This window comes from Pongo pygmaeus, chromosome 15 (assembly GCF_028885625.2).
Source record: "Pongo pygmaeus isolate AG05252 chromosome 15, NHGRI_mPonPyg2-v2.0_pri, whole genome shotgun sequence".
In the NCBI taxonomy this organism is placed as follows: Eukaryota; Metazoa; Chordata; class Mammalia; order Primates; family Hominidae; genus Pongo; species Pongo pygmaeus.
Genome location: NC_072388.2, coordinates 96740991 through 96765134, shown reverse-complemented (window position 1 = coordinate 96765134; position 24144 = coordinate 96740991). Strand labels below are relative to the sequence as shown.

General features: G+C 43.2%; 2 long non-coding RNA genes across 2 annotated transcripts in view; one reads left to right on the top strand and one right to left on the bottom strand.

Moving 5' to 3' along the window:
• Positions 1 to 428: 428 nt before the first annotated feature.
• Positions 429 to 9444, bottom strand: LOC134738110 (uncharacterized). Its single transcript, XR_010123657.1, has 3 exons — positions 9351 to 9444; positions 1417 to 1498; positions 429 to 860 (listed from the first exon to the last, which is right to left on the bottom strand). It is a non-coding gene; the product is annotated as an uncharacterized LOC134738110 (long non-coding RNA).
• The window catches only part of LOC129013021 (uncharacterized), a 54996-nt gene continuing 35250 nt past the window's right edge, over positions 4399 to 24144 (top strand). The window contains exons 1-2 of the long non-coding RNA XR_008493749.2: positions 4399 to 4698; positions 17603 to 17710. This is a non-coding gene — a long non-coding RNA (uncharacterized LOC129013021). The remainder of the gene's footprint in view (positions 4699 to 17602; positions 17711 to 24144) is intronic.

The following is a 24144-nucleotide window of genomic DNA, read 5'->3' as shown; positions in this document are numbered from 1 at the left end:
AATTAGCTGGTCATGGTGGTGCATGCCTGTGTCCCAGCTACTCAGGAGATCTAGGTGGGAGGACTACTTAAGCCCAGAAGTTTGAGGCTGCGTTGAGCTATGATCATGCCACTGCACTCCAGTCTGAGCCACAGAATGAGATTCCGTCTCTCAAAAACAAAAACCAAACAAAACATGTGAGTAGTGTGGGCGCTGCTAACTCTTTCTACACAGGTGACCTTTACACTAACAATGTCCTTACCCCAAAAAATGCATATATTAGTACTCTGACCCCCTAAATTGTTGTGCTGTTGTGAAAATAAAGGGAAGTAGACATAAACTTAGTGGGCTGCCTGACATTCAGGTGCTAATCAGTCAATGGTAACTTCTTTTGATACTGTTCTTTTAATTATTAGGTCGGTAGATGAAAGATATTCCAGAGCTATTTTATGAAGTTTTTTAATAAAGCAACTGCTTCATTAAAATTTTTCAGGGGAGATAAGTACAAGTGGTTTAGTTTTTTCTGGGGCATAAGACGTGCAGAAGGTGGTGGTGAGTGATGACTTCTGGGACAGGCCTTGTGGTACAAGTGGCTGTGAGTGGCAGGTGGCAGGGAGCAGAGGAATTGAGGCCCAGAGGACTTCACCCGTGCCACCCACCATGCACACTGGTCCTGCAGGGGCTCCTTGTACCTGCTAATTGCTTTCTGCTGAGACTGAAGCTGGATGGCTTTCACACAGGACTCACTCCTGTGGCCGGGCTCTGCACAGTTCCCTTCCCACTGGGCTTCTGGAACTCCATCCTTCCAAGCAAGGCAAGTGGCATGCAGTTGAGTGATGAGAGTGAAGACATTGCATCCTGACATGAGATGGCTTGGATTTCTAAAAAAAAAATTGATCATAAACCTCAATTCTTTGCTATTAGTGACTAAACACATATCTATCACCACACTGAGGTGGAAGCCTGCTGGTCAGGGCAAGAGGATCAGGCAGCTACACAAATGTGTCTGGGCCAAGGTATAGTAGAGGTAACAGGTGTTGCAGGTATGGTGGGGAGAAGGGTTGGAGATGGTTCAGAAGACGGAGAGACAATGACTGCATGGGAGGAACACTGACACTTCTGGAAACAGGTCATTTGAAATATTGAAGAGCTCATGGGATTTAAATGTGTGACTACGGTAAGAAAAGAAGAGGGTATGCCTGGTAGAAGAGCTGCTTAGTGTATAGAGTATTCATGGCAGACCAAGATGGATTCAGCTAGGACAATATAGAGGGCTGTGAATGTCCAGATGAGGCATTTGAAATTAAATTATTAGCTTTCCAAAGAAGAAGCACAATACTCTTAGGAGATGGTGGTGCTTTCAGCAGAGACTCTCAATAAGCAATTACAGATGAAAATAATGTTCACAGAATGGTCAAGCATCTTGCTCAAGCTCACCCAGACAGCCTTGCTCTCAGATCCACACTGCCGGGCACCATGTTCTGTTACCGAAGGAGCTCCCAGGATTCTGGAGAAGCTGCTGCAGGGAAGATAAAGAGTCAGGATGGGCTCGCTGGCCTCAGGGCAGACAGTGCTTCCAAGGCAGGTGCCCATGAGGAGCCTGGAAAGGCAAGTGGGAACTTGGGAGAGAACCCAGGGCAGAGGGTGGTCCATATATGCACCCTCTCCATGGTCTTGAACATTAAAGATTTGTTGATGGATGAGATCCTTGAGAGACAGAAGAGATGTGAGGAGAGAGCCCTGGGGGAATCCATCTCACCGAGTAGGAGCATGAGGCCTCAGAAGGTAGGACCCAGGCCTACAAAGCATTTTTCTGTGACTAGGGAGGGATGGGGAGGGCTTTGGAGAATGTACCAGACACACTGCATGGTCACTTGGTGGAGGAGAGGAGAGCTCTAGGGGTCACCACTGCTCACTCCATCTCCCAGGAGTATTGCACATGTTCACAGGTGTCATTCCTGGCACTAGGGATGCTGAGATGATACTACATGTTTATGTAGGAAAGGTTTGTGTTGACATGGATGCCTGGAGTCAAGCTGCCAATTTTGATTTACAAAATCACCACATTGAAGATTCCTGAGCCACACAGAACATAGCAGGAGGCCAGATATGCTGTTTGGCTTTGGGGATTGAGTGTGACAGGAAGGCTCTAGCTCCAAGGCTCACCCACACCATAGGGCCTCTGCTCCCACCTGGCATGGGTCAGAGCTAAAGCCAAGGGGTACTTTGCCCACTCACTGTGCCTAATGGTTCCCTAGGCCTCATAGGCAGGTTGGGCTAATGCCAGAATTCAATGCCTCCCTGCATAGGTTCATGGGGGTGGACAGACCTTGGAGGGCCAAGCGAAGGGACTGTGGGAGTTTTAGGAGGTAATGACCAACAGCCCAATGTTGCAGAGAAGTTAAGAGGATGAACACATGAGGGGGAACCACGTGATTTCTCGTGTGAAAGTTTGGTGACTATATCTATTCTCCTCTTTTTCCTGGTGAGAAGAAAGATTCCATAGCCCAGCAAAAAAAGCCTATTCTCTAGCCTTTTCAGCACATAGGTGTGGTCATTTAAGTTCTGACCAAAGAGATGTAAGAGAGAGTGTTATGTGGGACTCCTTAGATGTATGTTGCTATGGGCTGAACTGTGCATATTCTCACTCCCCACCAAATTCATATATTGAAGTCCTAACACCCAATACCTCAGAATGTGGCTTTTTATTTATTTACCTTTTTTTCTTCTTTTTTTTGAGATGGAGTCTTGCACTGTGACCTAGGCTACAGTGCAGTGGCAAAATCTTGGCTTACTGCGACCTCTGCCTCCTGGGTTCAAGCAATTCTCATGCCTCAGCCTCCCAAGTAGCTGGGATTACAGACACCCACCACCATGCCTAGCTAATAGCTAATTTTTCTATTTTTAGTAGAGACAGGGTTTCACCATGTTGGTCAGGCTGGTCTTGAACTCCTGACCTCGGTGATCCACCTGCCTCAGCCTCCCAAAGTGCTGGGATTGCAGGTATGAGACACCACGCTCAGCCAGAATGTGGCTTTTTAAAGATAAGAGTCTTTAAAAAGGTAATTAAGTTAAAGTAAGAAGGCGTTACAGTGGGTTCTAATTCAATATGACTGGCAACCTTATAATAGGAAGATTTGATCACAGACATACATAGAGGAAAACACAGCAAAAAATGTAGCCATTACAAGCCTGGGAGAGACACCTCAGAAGAAACCAACCCTACCTACACCTTGATCTTGGATCTCTAGCCTCCAGGACTGTGGAGCAATGAATTTCTGTTTTTTAAGCCACTGGGATTTGCCATGCTATGTTACAGCAGCCCTTAGGAGAGAATCCAAATGCTTGAAGGGGACTGGCCCAGCCAAGAGGTTACTCATGACCTGTCCTCCCTTCCTTCTTTCCACATGTGTGAGCCTGTTTTCTGTTGCATGTAACATAATACCAGAATCTGGGTAATTTATAAAGAAAATGCTTTTTTTTTTTTTATAGTGCTCGAGGCTGAGAAGTCCCAGGTCAAGAGGCTGCATCTGGTGAGGGCATTCTTGCTGGTGGGGACTCTGCAAAGTCCTGAGGTGATGCAGGGCATCACATGGCCTGGGGGCTGGGTGTGCCAGCTCAGGTCTCTCTTCTATTTCTTATAAATCCTCCAGGTCCCCTCCCATGATAACCCATTCATTAATCCATCAATTCATTAATCCATAAACCAATTCATCCATTCATGAGGACAGAGCCCTCATGATCCATCACCTCTTAAAAGACCCACTGCTCAATAATACCACGTTGGGGACCAAGTTTCAACATGAGTTTTGGGAGGGGACATTCAAATCATGAAACCACCTTTTCTTTGTTCCTTTACTCTTCCTCCTTCCCTCTCTCCCTTCTGTCCTTTCTTTCTTTTTCTTTCCTGTGGTCTAATAAGCAAGCACAAAGGCTGGTGTGCAGCAGCCATCCTGTCCCCTGAGGGGGCCTCCAAGATGAAAGGCACATGAAGGCAACAGTGGAGCAGGAAGGGGAAGAAGCCCAGGCTCCTTCTGATATCATTGGGCCCCAGATGGCCACCTTCTGACTTATTTATGTATGTGAAGCAATCTCTATGTGTGTTAATGTTCATGAGAGGCTTCAATGTATGTCCCCACAGAAAAAAAACAGATGTTCAAGTCCTAAAGTCTGGTCTCCATGAATATGACTTTATTTGAAATTAGGGCATTGACCAATACAATCTCATTGAGATGGGGTTGTGAGAGTGGTCCCTAATTCAGTATGACTGTATTCTTATAGAAAGAAGGGAATTTGAAGGCAGACACACACAGGAAGGGGAACACATTTAGAAGATAGAGGTAGAGATTAGATTTGTGCAATGGCAAGCCAGGAAATACCAACAGTTGATGACGCTATGGTGTGAAGATTTGTCTCCTCCAAAACTCATGTTGAAATTTAATCCCCAAGGTAGCAGTATGGAGAGGTAGAGCCTTGAAGAAGTGATTGGTCTGCCCTCATGAATGGATTAATCCATTGATGGATTAATGGGTTAATGGAGTATCATAGGAGGGGAACGGGTGGCTTTATATTAGGAGGAAGAGATACCTGGGCTAACATGCTCCACTTCCTCATCATGTGATGTCCTGTGCTACCATGAGACTCTACAGAGTTCCCAGCAGCAAGAAGGCCCTGAGCAGATATGGCCCTCTGACCTTGGACTTCTCAGCCTCCGTGACTGTAAGAAATAGATGCCTTTTCTTTTTAAATTACCCAGTTTCAAGTATCCTGTTGCAAACAACAGAAAAACGACTAAGATATCTGGTAACAACTGGAAGTAAAGAGAGAAAGCATGGCCCTGCCAAGACCTTGCCTTCTGACTTCCACCCTCTAGAACTATGGGAGAAGAAATTGCTGTTGTTTTGAGCTACCCAGTTTATGACCTACTTTGTTATGGCTGCCCTAGGAAGCTAATGCATTCTCAAACTTCTGTCTCCTTTGACTAGCAGGTAAACCAAATTCCTAACAAAAGGCCACTGGGAAGCCTGCATCTAGCAGTTTTATAAGAACAATAAGGGCAGGATCCAAACTGGAAGGTAACAAAGGAGTAGCTGAGGAGGAAGTGGCTACAGAGTAGACTCTTGTTTTAAGGTCCTTAGGAAAGATGTTTAATTTCTCTAAGTCTCAGTTTTCTCATCCCTAGCATGGAGATAACAACAGCACATAGGTTTGTGGTTAAGCAAAATAAATGAGTGATTGCCTGTTAAGTGCTAAGCACCAGGCAGGAAAACAAATAAGCAGTCTCACATTAAATAAATGGAAATAATATTTTAAAGATATAAATGCTTAATATACATTGTAGATTTAAATGGCTTCTATTAATATGTTCAGTAATTCACCCTTTCTTAGTCCTTAGTACCAGGGTTGTGTTCTGGAAGAAAAGGACACCATTCCTGCTATTCAGAAATTAATAGATGAATGCAGTCACTGCTTCTGCAACTAATAACAATCCTACCTCCCTAAGTACGGAAAAGGCAACCCAGAGAGCTGACTTAGGATGAGAACATCAATTGGCCACCTATCAAGAAGGGGGATGGCCCAACTCCTCAGCTGTGAATCTGACTATTCTGTGATGAAAACAGAATAGAAATAGACAATAAGAACCTAAAATTAAGATATTTTTCAATTCAAAAGTGAAAAAAGAGATAAGGAAAGTATTTTTTAATTGGAAAGCATTATTATTTAAAAGCATTGTCAGAAATAATTAGGGAGTGGAGAAGCTGTTCAGCCAAGATCAAGGGTTTGCATACATGACTCTTTGATCACAGAGGTTTTGAGTGAGTCATAAAATATTTACAGTGCAGCAGCCACTGGACAATGCCTAAGACAAAATCTAATTATATCCTCAAGCCAAAGGGTCACCACCTGATGATGGGACCCCGCAGGGCCCAGAACCAGGGCTCCGATGCCCACGTTAGTGTGTGCCCATTGTGTCCTATTGCCCCTAGGTCCAGGGCTCACCAAATTCCTCAAGAAAGGTAGAGGTTCAGGGATTCCACTTTCCCCATGGCATCCAACTCTCCCACCTTCCAGCTGGCCCTAGAATCTGCCATCTTTCTTGTCTATATACTACATCATGATTTTTCAGAGTTGCTTGCAAAGAGTATATAAATATCACATAGCACACAATTCAGAGGGTTTGGCTGGTGACTGAGCTGTACCTGAAGAGACCTAGAATCTGGGGAGGTAGGACATGCCCCTCTCACTTTGTGCTCTCAGGCTTTGTGACCTCACCCATCTCCCCACTGATACTCTGAGCCCTTTAAAGGATAGCCTCTCACCTCTATATCCAGCACTTTCTGCAGGTCTGGCTCAATGAATATTCATAAATGAATGCACGGAATTTGAATGAATATGTAAGTGGTGGGGGTAAAAAATACCTAGAGAGGAAAGACTAGTTTGGGACATAGAAGATGTCATTCATAGGGTGACACATGAGTGGATCCTGAGGATGCTGAAGAGTTCCCTAAGCAAGGGAAGTGGGGCAGCCTTGGAGACGGAAAAGCATTGTATGCAGGGCTGCTCCTCGCTCTGCTGAGGAAGGGTGAGAAGTTCAGGCTCCTGAGGAGTAAGGGGCAGGCATGGATTTGCCTGAGACAAGTCTGGATGTTAGATCTGCCTAGACCAGGAATGAGAGGGCCTCCCTGTTGGAGAACTTGGCATCTCTCTGGAGGGAGGCTGAGCATGAAGGATGGATCTGGGGAACAGGATGACAGTAACTGATTTGAGGTCTAGAAAAACCACGAGTGGGTTACCAATAGATGGAGGACAGCAGGCCAGGAAATCAAGAGACCAGGTGAAAAACGCGAGTCTTGACCCAAGAGGGTGAACTTTGGACAGAAAGGGGAAGGGGTCTAAAAGGCATTTTCCAGACACAATTTTTGACTCACATGGGAAGTGAGGAAAAGGTTTTAACCTCAGAGTCTGGGCAGATAATGATGCTCATTTTTGGGACAGGTGGTACTAAAGACGACAGAGCAGAGAGGGGAGCTGAGGGTTCATTCTGGATTTGTCAAGTTCACGTCACCTGAGGGACATCCCAGTGAGAATATCCTACTCAAGGGCTTTAAATTATAAAGTCAGAACTTTGGGATTCAACAATACCTGTAAAGAAGATCTGCAGGTCATCATGGAACCATGACTATATTTCAATATTGCTTTGAATAAAGGGATGCTGATGTTGTGCACTGGAGCTTACCATGTGAAAATCAATTTTCCACACTTTGGAGTTCACAACACACATTCACAACCTTCCACTCATTAACATCCCTACCACCACCACCACCATCCCTGCTTATGGCATAGACGACCAAGATTAGAAATATGATTTAGCCAATCTGAGAATGACCAAAGTAGGCAGGTTGTTCTAGGATCATGTAACTAAAAGCGGTGCCTCTTGGACTGATGGTCTCAAGTCCAGTTTCAATCTCCTCCCATCCTAGTGTTTTGACCATTGAACCTACTATATGCTAAGCTTTAAAACTCCCATGAGATGTGTTGGTGGAGTCCCTAATGCAAAGGGCATTGGATACTTTGCCTGAGCACAGCTCAGAAGAGAAGCTGGAGATTATAGCTGTGGGGCTTTCAAAGCCATCTCCGCAGAGGGAAGGCTGAGCGAGAGTATCTTCAGGGGCAACACAAGATTTCTGTGCATCTGAATAGGGTGAAGCAGGGACTGGAGGCATCTGAAAGCTGAATGCATGTGCATTAGAACTAGACTTGAGTTCAAGTCCTGGCTTCAGCACTTATTTATTTATTTGTTTATTTATTTATTTATTTTTTTTTTTGAGATGGAGTTTTGCTCTTGTTGCCAGGCTGGAGGGCAATGGCGCCATCTCTGCTCACTGCACCTCTGCCTTCCAGGTTCAAGCAATTCTCCTGCCTCAGCCTCCTGAGTAGCTGGGGTTACAGGCACCTGCCACCACGCCCGGCTAATTTTTGTATTGTTGGCCAGGCTGGTCTCAAACTCCTGACCTCAGGTGATCCACCCACCTCAGTCTTGGTTAAATGGAAGGATTGGTGGATCTTGACTGCTGGGCTGTTACACAAACAAAGTGTAATTCTGCACATGGAGACTGCACCATACTGACTGATATTGGTAAGTGTTTAGTAAATTCATGTGGTCAGATGGGGAAAGCCAGTTTGTTCATGTTCTTTGTCATAGAATTGCTTTCTCATGGGTCTTGCCCTTTTCTGTGCCCTTGAAGACACAGGGCTTTGCACCAGATGCCTGACAGCTAGTAAATGTTCAAGAAAAGAAAAACAATCCCAGGCAGTAAATCAAAGGATAGTTTCTAATAAGAGAAACAACAGAACAAAGAATACAGGAAACATCTGAAAGATCCAGAACCATAACATAAAATAACAGTGTGTCTGGACCTATAAATAATAACTTGTGCTATGGGGGAGAAATGGTTCCCTTTTGATAGGTTTGTAAAACCAGATGAAGGAAGCAGAGGAACACGTGAACTTCCATCTCTTGAAATTGGCACTCACCAAAGGAATGCAGATGAGCACAGTTACCCAACTATAATGTAGATTGAGAAACAGCCTAAATGTAATAAAATTGATGATGCCTAATTGTCCAGGGGTTTAGTCCACAGGGTACAAAGTGGAAAGGGTGTGGTCTGATTCTGCAGCACCATTAATTAATTGAGAGCAGGTTAATGAGGTTTGCCAAGAATATCCTAAATCATAATGGCCTGGGAGCATGATCAAAGTGAAAAGCATAATACAAGGAACTCATCAAAACTAGAATTATGAGTTAAAAATGAGATGCATCTTGGAAATAATGCGAACAAAAGTATCTGGAGAAAAATGATCAGAAACAACCAGAGAATGCAGTAGGGGGCTCCAACAAGAAAAGCAATGGAAATGGAAAGACAGTAACAGATTAAATATAGGAAGAACAGAATGGGCTGCATGAGCTGGAAAAGGTTAAGGTAATGAGTACTCTGCTGCCAAGTATAACTGTTATGAACTCAGGAAGGTGTGGCTCTGCCTTTCTAGCTGGTTGCATCTCAGAGAAAGATGGAGGTGATGGTTGTGGATATGAAGAGGTCCTAACACATGGGACCTGTGTTAGCTCCAGTAACCTTGAACTTGCTACCTGCACTCCTCATGCCTCAGTGTCTTTGCCTGCAAAGTGCAAATAAAAATAACAACCACCTCCATGCTGCAGGGTTCTTGTGAGGAATAGATGACTAAAGATGGGAAAAAATTGAAAATTGTAACTGAAAATTGTAAAGGGTTTTGCAAACAACAGTCATGGGTTCAAACAAACCAAAACTAATAAAAAAAGTTCTATAGATACATTGACTTCATTGATTTACCTGTCAAAGTGAGATTTTTTTAGTCCTCTGGAGTTTTCCTCTGGAGTGAGAATTAAATTTGTTGATACCTGTGAAATATGTATAACATACATACATATGTATACAAGAAATACACAAAATTACATTTCACATATATACATGAAATAATGACATATATTTCACATGACATGTACAGAAAAGTATCTGGCAATAGAAAATGTTTGAGACATGTTAATGACTTTTACACAGTGTGTCACTGCTTCTTTGTAAATCAGTTTCTCTCACTAGAATGCACTAGAATGTGCACTCCTTGAGGATCAAAGCCACCTTATCTATGCTTTATATTTCAGTACAAAACACTGTGTTTGACACCCAGAGATATCTCTGATTGAAAGGTCAACAATGATAATGACAGTTAATATTTACTAATGCTTACTTTGCATGAGGGATTATGTTAGCTACTTTACCTTTCTTAATTATCACGAAATCATTTGAATTAGGTATTACCATGTGTCTTATTTTACTGATGAAGAAGCAGGTACAGAGAAGTGACATGAAATTCCTAAATTACACAGTAAGAGGTGGAGCAGAGATGAAGTCCATGCCAGGCTTCGTACCACGCCACAGTCTGGTCTTCTCGCACTAAAAAGAAGGAATAGAAGCATGGATGAACAAGTGAATGGAGGAATGAAAGCATGAGTGAATGAGTGAGTGGCAGGACAATTATCTAACATGTTGTAGCAATGGATAATGTTTATATATGCACAGAAGTCAACACCCAGAAAGCTAGCTGGGAAAGTGGGCTCCTTGGATCCTCTCATAATTTTCTTGGGCCTCATTTGAATTTCTTTCTATATATATATGTTTTTTAAGTTCTGGGATGCATGTGCAGAACTTGCAGGTTTGTTACATAGGTATACACATGCCATGGTGGTTTGCTGCACCCATCAACCGGTCATCTTCATTAGGTATTTCTCCTAATGCTATCCCTCCCCTAGGCCCCCACACCCTGACAGGCCCCAGTGTGTGATGTTCCCCTCCCTGTGTCCATGTGTTCTCATTTTCCATCTCCCACTTATGAGTGAGAACATGTAGTGTTTGGTCTTTTGTTCCTGTGTTAGTTTGCTGAGAATGATGGTTTCCAGTTTCACCCATGTCCCTGCAAAGGACATAAGCTCATCCTTTTTTATGGCTGCATAATATTCCATAGTGCATATGTGCCACATTTTCTTTACCTCATCTATCATTGATAGGCATTTGGGTTGGTTCCTAGTCTTTGCTATTGTGAATAGTGCTGCAATAGACATATGTGTGCATGTGTCTTTATAGTAGAATGATTTGTAAATCTTTGGGTATATACCCAGTAATGGGATTGCTGGGTCAAATGGTATTTCTGGTTCTAGATCCTTGAGGATTTGCCACACTGTCTTCAATAATGGTTGAACTAATTTACACTCTCACAAACAGTGTAAAAGTGTCCCTATTTCTCCACATCCTCTCCAGCATCTGTTGTTTCCTGACATTTTAATGATCACATTATAACTGGCATGAGTTGGTATCTCATTGTGGTTTTGATTTGCATTTCTCTAATGACCAGTGATGATGAGCTTTTTTTCATGTTTGTTGGCTACACAAATATCTTCTTTTGAGAAGTGTCTGTTCATATCCTTCACCCCCTTTTTGATGGGGTTTTTTTTTTCTTGTCAATTTGTTTAAGTTCCTTGTCAATTTGTTTAAGTTCCTTGTAGATTCTGGATATTAGCCCTTTGTCAAATGGACAGATTGCAAAACTTTTCTCCCATTCTGTATGTTGCCTGTTCACTCTGATGATAGTTTCTTTTGCTGTGCAGAAGCTCTTTAATTTAATTAGATCCCATTTGCCAATTTTGGCTTTTATTGCCATTGCTTTTGGTATTTTAGTCAGGAAGTCTTTGCCCATGAATGGTATTGCCTAGGTTTTCTTCTAGGGTTTTTACGGTTTTAGGTTTTACATTTAAGTCTTTAATCTATCTTGTGTTAATTTTTGTATAAGATGTAAGGAAGGGGTCCAGTTTCAGTTTTCTGCATATGGCTAGCCAGTTTTCTCAACACTATGTATTAAATAAGGAATCCTTTCCGCATTGCTTGTTTTTGTCAGGTTTGTCAAAGATCAGATGGTTGTAGATGTGTGGCATTATTTCTGAGGCCTCTGTTCTGTCCTTTGGTCTATATATCTCTTTTGGTACCAGTACCATGCTGCTTTGGTTACTGTAGCCTTGTAGTATAGTTTGAAGACAGGTAGCGTGATGCCTCCAGCTTTGTTCTTTTTGCTTAGGATTGTCTTAGCTATGCAGGCTCTTTTTTATTTCCATATGAAATTTAAAGTAGTTTTTTCCAATTCTGTGAAGAAAGTCAATGGTAGCTTGATGGGGATAGCATTAAATCTATAAATTACTTTGGGCACTTTGGCAATTTTCACAATACTGATTCTTCCTATCCATGAGGATGGAATGTTTGTCTATTTGTTTGTGTCCTCTCTTATTTCCTTGAGCAGTGGTTTGTAGTTCTCCTTCAAGAGGTACTTCACTTCCCTTTTAAGTTGTATTCCTAGGTATTTTATTCTCTTTGTAGCAATTGTGAATGGCAGTTCACTCATAATTTGGATCTCTATTATTGGTGTATAGGAATGCTTGTGATTTTTGCACATTGATTTTGTATCCTGAGACTGCTGAAGTTGCTTATCAGCTTAAGGAGATTTTAGGCTGAGACGATGGGGTTTTCTAACTATACAATCATGTCATCTGCAAACAGAGACAATTTGACTTGCTGTCTTCCTATTTGAATACCCTTTATTTCTTTCTCTTCCCTGATTGCCCTGGCCAATACTATGTTGAATAGGAATGGTGAGAGAAGGCATCCTTGTCTTCTGCTGGTTTTCAAAGGGAATGCTTCTCAGCTTTTGACCATTCAGTATGATATTGCCTGTGGGTTTGTCATAAACAGCTCTTATTATTTTGAGATACATTTTATCAATACCTAGTTTATTGAGAATTTTTATCATGAAGTGGTGTTGACTTTTATCGAAGGCCCTTTCTGCATCTATTAAGATAATCATTTGCTTTTTGTCATTGGTTCTGTTTATGTGATGAATTACATTTATTGATTTGTGTATGTTGAGCCAGCCTTCCATCCCAGGGATGAAGCTGACTTGATCATGGTGGATAAGCTTTTTGATGTGCTGCTGGATTCGGTCTGCCAGTAGTTTATTGAGGATTTTCACATCGACATTCTTCAGGGATATTGGCCTGAAATTATCTTTTTTTGTTGTGTCTCTGCTGTGAATCTGTCTGGTCCTGGGCTTTTGTTCACTGGTAGGCCACTAATTACTGCCTCAATTTCAGAACTTGTTATTGGTCTATTCAGGGATTCAACTTCTTCCTGGTTTAGTCTTGGGAGAGTGTATGTGTCCAGGAGTTTTGGTATCAGGGTGATGCTGGCCTCATAAAATGAGTTATGGAAGAGTCCCTCTTTTTCTATTGTTTGGAATAGTTTCAGAAGGAATGGTACCAACTCCTCTTTGTACCCCTGGTAGAATTCAGCTGTGAATCTGTCTGGTCCTGGGCTTTTGTTGGTTGGTAGGCTATTAATTACTGCCTCAATTTCAGAACTTGTTATTGGTCTATTCAGGGATTCAACTTCTTCCTGGTTTAGTCTTGGGAGGGTGTATGTGTCCAGGAGTTTATCCATTTCTTCTAGATTTTCTAGCTTATTTGCATATAGGTGTTTATAGTATTCTCTGATGGTAGTTTGTATTTCTGTGGGATCAGTGGTGATATCCCCTTTATCACTTTTTATTGTGTCTATTTGATTCTTTTCTCTTTTCTTCTTCATTAGTCTGGTTACCAGTCTATCTACCTTGTTTATCTTTTCGAAAAACCAGCTCCTGGATTCACTTATTTTTTTGGAGGGTTTTTCGTGTCTCTGTCTCCTTCAGTTCTGCTCTGATCTTAGTTATTTCTTGTCTTCTGCTAGCTTTTGAATTTGTTTGCTCTTGCTTGTCTAGTTCTTTTAATTGTGATGTTAGAGTGTCGATTTTAGATCTTTCCTGCTTTCTCTTATGGGCATTTAGAGCTATAAATTTCCCTCTAAACACTGCTTTAGCTGTGTCCCAGAGATTCTGGTACATTGTGTCCTTGTTCTCATTGGTTTCAAAGAACTTACTTATTTCTTCAGTAATTTCGTTATTTACCCAGTAGTCATTCAGGAGCAGATTTTTCAGTTTCCATGTAGTTGTGTGGTTTTGAGTCAGTTTCTTAATCCTGAGTTCTAATTTGATTGCACTGTGGTCTGAGAGACTGTTTTTTATTATTTCAATTCTTTTGCATTTGCTGAGGACTGTTTTACTTCCAATTATGTGGTCAATTTTAGAATAAGTGCAATGTGGCACTGAGAAGAATGTATATTCTGTTCATTTGGGGTGGAGAGTTCTGCAGATGTCTATTAGTTCCACTTGATCCAGAGCTGAGTTCAAGTCCTGAATACCCTTGTTGATTTTCTGTCTCATGGATCTGTCTAATATTGACAGCGGGGTGTTAAAGTCTCCCATTATTATTGTGTGGGAGTCTAAGTCTCTTTGTAGGTCTCTAAGAACTTGCTTTATGAATCTGGGTGCTCCTGTATTGGGTGCATATATATTTAGGATAGTTAGCTCTTCTTGTTGCATTGATTCCTTTACCATTATATAATGCCCTTGTTTGTCTTTTTTGATCTTTGTTAGTTTAAAGTCTGTTTTGTCAGAGACTAGGATTGCAACTCCTGATCTCTTTTCTTTTTCTTTCTTTTTTTTTTTTGTTTCCTTTCCATTTGCTTGGCAAAATTTCCTCCATCTCTTTATTTTGAGCCTATGTGTGTCTTTGCATCTGAGATGAGTCTCCTGAATACAGCACACCAATGGGTCTTGATTCTTTATCCAATTTGCCAGACTGTGTCTTTTAATTGGGGCATTTAGCCCATTTAGATTTAAGGTTAATATTATTATCTGTGAATTTGATCCCGTCATTATGATGCTAGCTGGTTATTTTGCCCGTTCGTTGATGCAGTTTCTTCATAGTATTGATAGTCTTTAGAATTTGGTGTATTTTTGCAGTGGATGGTACCAGTTTTTCCTTTCTATATTTAGTGCTTCCTTCAAGAGCTTGTAAGACAGGCCTGGTGGTGACAAAATCTCTCAGCATTTTGCTTGTCTGTAAATGATTTTATTTCTCCTTCACTTATGAAGCTTAGTTTGGCTGGATATGAAATTCTGGGTTGAAAATTCTTTCCTTTAAGAATGTTGAATATTGGTCCCCACTCTCTTCTGGCTTATAGGGTTTCTGCAGAGAGATCCGCTGTTAGTCTGATGGGCTTCCCTTTGTGGGTAACCCGACCTTTCTCTCTGGCTTCCCTTAACATTGTTTCCTTCATTTCAACCTTGGTGAATCTGAAGATTATGTGTATTGGGGTTGCTCTTCTTGAGGAGTATCTTTGTGGTGTTCTCTGTATTTCCTGAATTTGAATGTTGGCCTGTCTTGCTAGGCTGGGAAAGTTCTCCTGGATAATATCCTGAAGAGTGTTTTCCAACTTGGTTGCGTTCTCTCTGTCACTTTCAGGTACACCAATCGTAGGTAGGTTTGGTCTTATCACACAGTCCCATATTTCTTGTAGGCTTTGTTCATTCCTTTTTGTTCTTTTTTCTGTAATCTTGTCTTCATGCTTTATTTCATTAAGTTGATCTTCAGTCTCTGATGTCCTTTCTTCCACTTGATTGATTTGGCTATTGGTACTTGTGTATGCTTCACGAAGTTCTCGTGCTGTGTTTTTCAGCTCCATCAGGTCATTTATGTTCTTCTCCAAACTGGTTATTCTAGTTATCAATTCTTCTAACCTTTTTTCAAGGTTGTTAGCTTCCTTGCATTGGGTTAGAACATGCTCCTTTAGCTCAGAGGAGTTTGCTATTACCCACCTTCTGAAACCTACTTCTGTCAATTCGTCAAACTCATTCTCTGCCCATTTTTGTTCCCTTGCTGGTGAGGAGTTGTGATCCACTGGAGAAGAAGAGGCATTCTGGATTTTGGAATTTTCAGCCTTTTGGCATTTTTTTTTTTCTCATCTTGAGTGGATGTCCTTTTTGTTGATGTTGATGCTATTCCTTTCTGTTTGTTAGTTTTCCTTCTAACAGTCAGGCCCCTGTGCTACACATCTGTTGGAGTTTGCTGGAAACCTGTTTGCCTGGGTATCACCAGCAGATGCTGCAGAACAGCTAAGATTGCTGCCTGTTCCTTTCTCTGGAAGCTTTGTCCCAGAGGGGCCTTCACAAGATGCCAGCCAGAGGTCTCCTGTATGGAGTGTCTGTTGACCCCTGCTGGGAGGTATCTCCCAGTCAGGAGGCATGGGGGTCAGGGACCCACTTGAGGAGGCAGTCTGTCCCTTAGCAGAGCTCGAGCACTGTGCTGTGAGATCCTCTACTGTCTTCAGAGCCAGCAGGCAGGAATGTTTAAGTCTGCTGAAACTGTGCCCACAGCCGCCCCTTCCCCGAGGTGCTCTGCCCCAGGGAGATGGGAGTTTTATCTATAAGCTCCTGACTGGGGCTGCTGCCTTTCTTTCAGAGATGCTCTGCCCAGAGAGGAGGAATCTAGAGAGGAAGCCTGGCCTCAGCAGCTTTGCGGAGATATGGTGGGCTCTGCCCAGTTCAAACTTCCGTGTGGCTTTGTTTACACTGTGAGGGGAAAACTGCCTACTCAAGCCTCAGTAATGGTGGATCCCCCTCCACCCCCCAACCCCACCAAGCTCGAACATCCCAGGTTGACTTCAGACTGCTGTGGGGGCAGAGAGAATTTCAAGCCAGTGTATCTTAGCTTGCTGGGCTCTGTGGGGGCGGGATCCATGGAGCAAGACTGCTTGGCTTCATGGCTTCAGACCCCTTTCCAAGGGAGTAAATGGTTCTGTCTCGCTGACGTTCCAGGGACCACTAGATTATGAAAAAATAAACTCCTGCAGCTAGCTCCATGTCCGCTTAAATGGCCACCCTATTTTGTGCTTGAAACCCATGCCCTGATGATGTAGGCACCTGAGGGAATCTCCTGGTCTGCGGGTTGCAAAGACCATGGGAAAAGCATAGTATCTGGGCTGGAGTGCACTGTTCCTCATGGCACAGTCCCTCATGGCTTCCCTTGGCTAGGGGAGGGAGTTCCCCTACCCCTTGTTCTTCCCTGGTGAGGTGACACCCCACCCACCTTTGGCTCACCCTCTGTGGGCTGCACCCACTGTCTAACCAGTCCCAATGAGCCGGGTACCTCAGTTGGAAATGCAGAAATCACCCACCTTCTGTTTTGATTTTGCTGGGAGCTACAGACCAGAGCTGTTCCTTTTCGGCCATCTTGCCATCCACTCCTTCATTTGAATTTCTGACACATCAAAACCCCTTTTCCTTCTTCCTTAGAAATCAGCCACCTGGATGCATTCCAGAAATGATACTTAAATCTCTTTAATATAGGGGTGATTTCATTAGAACGATCTGAGTCAGGCTTATTTTACCGTGAGCTGTTCCACCAAATGTTGAAGTTTGGTGAAATCAAATGATTACAGAAAGTTTAATGAATGCGATAGCAAGAATCACTTGGCACAGTACAGAACACAGCCCCTCTGAGACTTCCTGGTTTCAGAAACTACTTAATGCTAGCAAAAATGTGTTAACACTCACTCTGATGCCCAGTCTATGCAGCTACCATCAGTACCCACCAAGGCCCAGCACTGAGCTCATTGTTTCTATTAATTATTTCCATCTGGCCACAAAACTACATTTTAAGGCTAAGAAGCCCAAGCCAAGCATTTTGTTAGCTCATATCCCAGCCTAGCATCCAGCTCTAATTTCTCCTTTTCTCGGACATCCCTGCAGTCAGAGCCTTGCTCTAAGCAAGCAACCTTTGTCCATCATTTATTGTCTGTTTCAGATTAGAAGTTTGGGGCTACTGCTGTTTCTGGTTGTCAAATGTTAACACCTCTGAAACTGCACCTCATTAAACTTTTAATATCCTGCCATGGCCTCCCCTTTGGGACTGATCTTTAACTCTCAGAGGCTTATAGAAATGTATACATTTAATAGTCTTATCACTTTTGAAATGCAAAGGAGTTAATGCGACTTATTTTCTCTGTTATTTATGTCTGGGTTTTTTTTTTTTATTACACCATATGGTTTAATGCATCATATGGTTGCCTTTTACAATGGGTCAATCATGACTCTTTACAATGTCTTTCAGAAGCCACTGAGACAATGGTGGGGCAGCCACCTTCTCGTTCTTCTTCCTGCTTTCCCTCAGAGATGGACTCTTAATAAGATATCTCAGAAGCTGGACTGGCCTAACTGGGTGAGTGCCTCTGCTCTGCTGTGCCCTAAACTCTGCCCATTTGACTTTCATCTGCCCCCATTAGATCCTGCTGCTGATCTAGAATGATTTAAAATTCTGGGCAGAGTCTCAGGAGATCAAGCCCAAGGCCAACCTTGATGATGGCTGCCTCATGTGCTTCTGAAGGCTTCCTTTTGCATCTCCCCAAGTTGTCGCCCTTTTCCCAAATCCTACACTGCAATCTTATAACTTACCTCAAGCCCTGTATGGTAGCCCTTGAACTTCTTTTACTGTAGCGGGTTCCCATTGTAAGCAGGGGGTGGTCCCTTGGGTCTTGGCATCTAGGCAGGGCCTGGGGCTGCCAGAGGGAGAGCCATGTCACCAGAGAGTCTTTCTACTTATTGCCCATCTCCTTCCTGTCCCACATTCTATTATCTAACTGGAGGCCACCCACCCAGAAGCAGCTCTCCCCTCCTGAATGCCTGTCCATTTGCCTGGGTCCTGTTCATGGACTACCCACAGATCTCCCATCCTCAGGGTCTTCCTGCCAACCAAGTCCTACTCAAGACCCAACCCCTAGTCATGGCTATCTGCTTGTCACTGGCCTGTGCCACCTGTCACCACTTCCAGACACACAACTGCCCACGTGGTAGAAGACTCTTCCTGATCTCCAGCTGGCTCTGCCTCCAAACACCAGCCTACCTCTGGTGGCTATCTATCCTCAGCCCCTGTCTGTCCTGCCTCTCTCACAGCCTTCCCAGCTCCTGTTCTGACAGCTGTTTGGGAAGGACACCCTCTCAAACCCTGAAGGGCACAAGAGCTCTCTTTGTGTGCCCTAAAGTCCTAAAAGAAAGACCTTGCCTATATCTGAACTGGTGGGAATGTACACTATTTGGAACCTGCCCCATCATTACATCTGATCTGGAAGCCCTGACTAACAGACGTTAGGAAAAGGGAGTTACCCCAAGACTACAAGACAACAGAGTGCTGTATTTCCCTATTCCACCTCTGACCATCATCACCACATTAGAGGTTCTTTATGGCATCTTGCAAATACACTCATGATTAAAACAGAATGGTGAAACCACATCAATGTCTAATGCATGATCATTAGACATTTGATTTTAGACTGCCGTGTCAGGTATGGAAAGGAAGGGTCGTCGTGTTTCCTCTGTGGTGTCAGAAGGAGCCTGCACTATGATAAACGTTTCCAGACACCAGATTTACTTCCACCGTGCCTGGTCCTGTGCTTGACACATCATAAGGGCTTTTGGGTGTTGGCTGAAATGGGTTTCAAGTAACAGGAGGCTGGGTAAACATATTCAGAGAAAGACACACAAAGAAAGGCAGAGTGAGATGGGTTGTCCAGGCTGTGGCTAAGACGGAGGGAATGTTGCCTCAGTGTCTTCAGGAGTTTAGAAGCAAGTCATTGAGCAGTGCTGACCTCCCGGGAAGAGGTGAACCTGGAAAGTAGTAAGGATGCCAGTCAGAGACCAAAGGCCATCACTGTTAGGTGATAAGAAGGCGCATTCATTTCCTAGGACTGCTGTAACCAACAGCCACAAACTGGGTGCCTGAAAACAGTCGGAATTCATTGTCTGGCAATTGTGGAGAGACGTCTAAAATCAAGGTGTCCACAGAATTGGTCCTACTGGGGGCCGAGGGATCTGCCCCACCCCTCTCTGCTAGTAGCTGCTGGTTTTCTGGCTGTCCATAGCATTTCCACCTTGTGGACTCATCTCCCATCTTCACACAGCATTCCCTGCATCTGTCTTTATATCACCTGCCCTCTGAACGAGCATGTCTCTGTGTCTAAATGTCCCTCTCCTTATGAGAACACCAGCCAGTGGATTAGAGCTTACCTATGCTAATCCAATAAGTCTTATCTTCATTTGTTTACACCTCAAAGATCCTATTTCCAAATCAACTCACATTCTGCAGTTCTGGTTGGACATAAACATTTGAGAAAACACTATTCAATTCAGTACAGAAGAGGGCCAAGTTTGAGTGGAGTCTTAAGGACATCTTTAGTTTTTTTTTTTTTTTAGACGAAGTCTCGCTCTGTCACCCAGGCTGGAGTGCAGTGGCCTGATCTTGGCTCACTGCAAGCTCCTCCTCCCGGGTTCCTGTCATTCTCCTGCCTCAGCCTCCCAAGTAGCTGGGACTACAGGCTCCCGCCACCACGCCCAGCTAATTATTTTTGTATTTTTAGTAGAGACGCAGTTTCACTGTGTTAACCAGAATGGTCTCAATCTCCTGACCTCTTGATCTGCCTGCCTCAGCCTCCCAAAGTGCTGGGATTACAGGCGTGAGCCATCGCACCCGGCCAGGACATCTTCAGTTTCTAAAGGAACATCAATGACAAGACACAGCATCAAATCCCACAGCCGACAGAGAGGATGAAACAGGGTGTTGTCTCAAGCCCTAGGGCAGAAGAACAGGCCAGGCCGAACAGATGGGACACGCTTGAATCTAAAATTGCAAATTCCTCAATAAGTTATACAGATCACACTAATTTACCTCCATATGCAACGAAGTCGGAATCAACATTTCAGGTCCTGAGGGAATCTTTGCCAACATGACGACTTTAATGAGCCGGGAGTCAGGGGTATTTTAATGAGAATATATAAAAAAAAATACATTCGCCAATGTTTCAATGTTTTGTTCTCTAACCAAAACCAAACAAGCACACAAGCAAAACTGAATGGAAGGTGGGAAGGTGTTACCCTAAACCATGGTGAAGGCTGTCACAGCTGTGTTTTCCCCAAGAGGCCAGCGTCCATGTCCACGCTCAGCTGTCAGCCCTGCCTCAAAAGTGGAGAGTCCAGGTTCCATTACTTCTCAGCTAGTGAACAAAAAAGAATGTTAATTGTGAAATGAATATAATTGTTCTAAGTCACTATTCTGAGACTAACAAAAGAAATCAGGAATGGTGAGTGTGACACCAGGCTTTCCTGGAGGGATGCTGACAGATTCTATAGACTTCTGTCTCCTCTCCCTGCAGCACACAGCACATGCGCAGAGCCAATCCCTGTGCACCGACTGCACGTCCTGCTTGGCAAGAGAAGTGGAGGAGGGTGGGGCCACGTGTCTGCAGAAATGGGAGGACTGACAGAATCATTGTTCTAGAGGGTCCTCAGAGCTCATCCCCTCTGCATTAATAAACATTCTCCCATCATTGAGGGCAATCCCCATCCTTTTCCCTGACCTCCCCCGAGATCCTGCATTCCCAGTTCCTTCCTGCTACCTCTTAAAGAACTACAGGTCATTTCTTCCATCCCACTAGCAGTCAAGAGTGTGGATTATGGAATCAAAACACAGCACAGGCTGGGCACTGTGGCTTACTCTGTAAACCCAGCACTTTGAAAGGCCAAGGTTGGAGGATCACTTGAGTGCATGAGACAAGCCTGGACAACATAGCAAGACTCCATCTCTATAAGACATAAAACTAAAAAAAAAAAAAATTAACTGGGCATGGTGACAACATACCTGTTGTCCCAGCTACTCGAGAGGCTGAAGCAAGAGGATCACTTGAACCTGGAAGTAAAGGCTGTAGTGAGCCATGTTTGCACCACTACACTCCTGCCTGGGTGGCAATGAGAACTTGTCTCAAAAAAAGAAAAAAACAAACAAAAAACACAGCACAGGTGCTCTGATATTTAGCAGCTAAGTGACCTGGGCCTACTCACTCATACTGTTGCCTCAGTTTTCTCATGTATAAAGTGCAAGAATAATGATAGTTTATGCCCAAATTCTGATGATAACATATTTCAGAACAAGGAAAATACTATAATTTCTATTTTTCAGTCTAGAAAACTGAAATCCAAAGAGGTTGGATAGGTGGGCCACTGGCCTTCTGAGGACTGATTCTTCTCACAGGACCATTTTCCTCATCCCTTAACTAGAATGGCCTCGTGTCTGCAAATGTCTTTTGTATGAACATTCAAAATTAATTCTAAAAACATTGCCTCTGGCGCTGCCTTTGTGTGCTAAATTACAGCCCATAATTACTCTGCAAATAAGAACACAACACCCACCAGCTTGAGCTTCCTATAGGAACAGTTCTACAACATGACAGAAATAGTCCAAAGACTCTATCCATACGCACAGAGGTAACACGTGGCAGAGCTGGGATTTGAACCTACAAAGTCTGAGTCCAGAGTCCTGGCTCTAATTATTACCTCTATGGGACTGTCAGCAGCCTGGGGATCAGAGTCACTGCATCACTCTCTCATATCTCTAATGTCTATTCTTTAAGAAGCATGGATACATAGGTATTGAATGAGTGAATGCAATTGTCATAATATATCATCTCATATCATCTTACATCAGTTTTATCAGGACAGGACCATGCACAAACATGGACAATAATTTTCCTTTAGGAAAGAAAAATCTTACATAATTTATCTTTTCTGCCCAGAGCCTAGCCTGCCAAGGTCATAGGTATATTTGCAAGGTGGTCAGTATATGTTTGTTGAATGGCTGAATGACTGCACAGTTTGTATTAGTTTATGTTGGTGGGTAGATTCGTTTGTTAGGGCTTCCATAACAAAATATTACACACTGGGCAGCTTAAACAACAGAAATTTATTTTCTCAATTTCTGGAGGCTAGAGGTCCAAGATTAAGGTATTGGCAGGGTTGGGAAAGATTTCACCTTCATAAGATAGTCAAGTTTTAAACTTGGGAGGTAGGCATGTTATTCTCATTTGCTGGACATGAACACGGAGGCTCAGAGAGATGGGGGCGCTGACTTGAAGTCAGGCATCTGGGACATCAACATGAGTCTTCAGGCCTTGCAGTGCAACCCTCCTCTCTCTCCAGGGACACCTATGTTCATCTTTTCCTTGGGATGCTTAATCAATAAATATTTATTGAGTACCTTCTTCATGCGATGCATAGTTTTAGGCTCCTATGATTCCACAGTGAACAAAGAAAATTCCCTGTGGCCTGGAAGGAAAGTTTGTCTGGCAAAGGCTCAGGCCCAACTGTGGGTCTGACAGATTTGTATGCTAAGATGAGGGAGAAAAAGAAACTGGAAATAAGTGGTGCACTTTTTCAGTTTTGCTGAAGTTGCTTCATCAGATGCTTCAAACATCATTTCTTCTCAATGGGGAGGATGAAAAGGGAATTTTAGCATCAGTTGGGAAGTAATGGGTTCAAGAAGCTGGAATTTACGTAAGGTGCTTTCAGGTACTTCTTCCTCTGCATTCCTTTTTATCTTTGGCAATGTCAAACTCGTTAGAATCCCAATATCTGCTGTGCTAGTTAGAATAGACTATAGTAGGCTCCAATCATAACGTAAACCTCAGCATCTCAATGGCTTAACCCAACTCTTACGCACATTGGGAGACTCTCCAAGGAAAATGTCCTCCATGCAGTGACTCAGTGATCCAGGCTGCTATGATCTTCATATGTGGCCTCCATGAGTGGAGTAGCAGGGGGTAGAGGGTTGAGATTTTCACATCAGCTTGTAAATGCTGGAGCCTGGAAGTGAAACACAACACTTGCAGCCTATTGGCTAGAAGTAGTCCCATGGCCCTGCCTACCTACAAAGGGAAGCACCTGACTTTTCAGTGACCAGTAAATACTTCTGCCATCATCCCAACCTCTGCTTCGCCCCAGTGCCTTCTCTCTTCAGTTTCCTCTCTCTGGCATATTCCCTGCATTCCTGGGCTAACTCCTAGTCATCCTGCGAGATTCAGCCTATGCAACAACTCTTCAAAGAAGTTTTCAATGAACCTCCAGATTTGCTGGGAAGTTCTTTAGGTGCCCATAATAGCCCATGTTTCTCTCTATCAACTCCAAAACACTGCTTTGCAATGCTCTATTCACATATATATCTTCCCTATCAGATTGCAACCGTTAACATTGAAATGAAACAGTATCTGGCATCAAGTAGGTATTCACTAAATGCTTGTTGAAAGAATACATGAGTGCTATCGACTGCTTAGAACTGCCTATGCAAAGACAAATTAAATGAGTCCCAAACTTAAGGCTGGATTGTGGATTCAGTTGGGAAAGCAGTCACCTTACTGGTAGTTTCACATCCTAATCACATTTCCAGGTAAAAAAATCATCATTGGCTCTTTATTAAAAATGCAGAAAAACACATGCTGCTTAACATGGTGCTTAATTTTTCCAGGACTAGGTTGCAACTTAATTTTCTAAAACTTACTCATGCCATACAAACATGTACACACATGTACATGGGCAAGCATACCTACACACATGCAGAGACATCCTAATACAGTGCATACATGCAGCACTCTAGCTAAACAGGTAATGTGCTCATCTCCAAAATAGACCAGGAGAACTCTACCCCCATACCTTGGCCTGTTTTGCCACCTCTGCCAGGAAGGCCATTCTATCTGTCCCTTTTGGGTTTAAATCTGTCTGTTCCTTGGGTTCAAATACTTTGAAACCAAGGTTTTTTTCGGATTCATTATGCAGAGT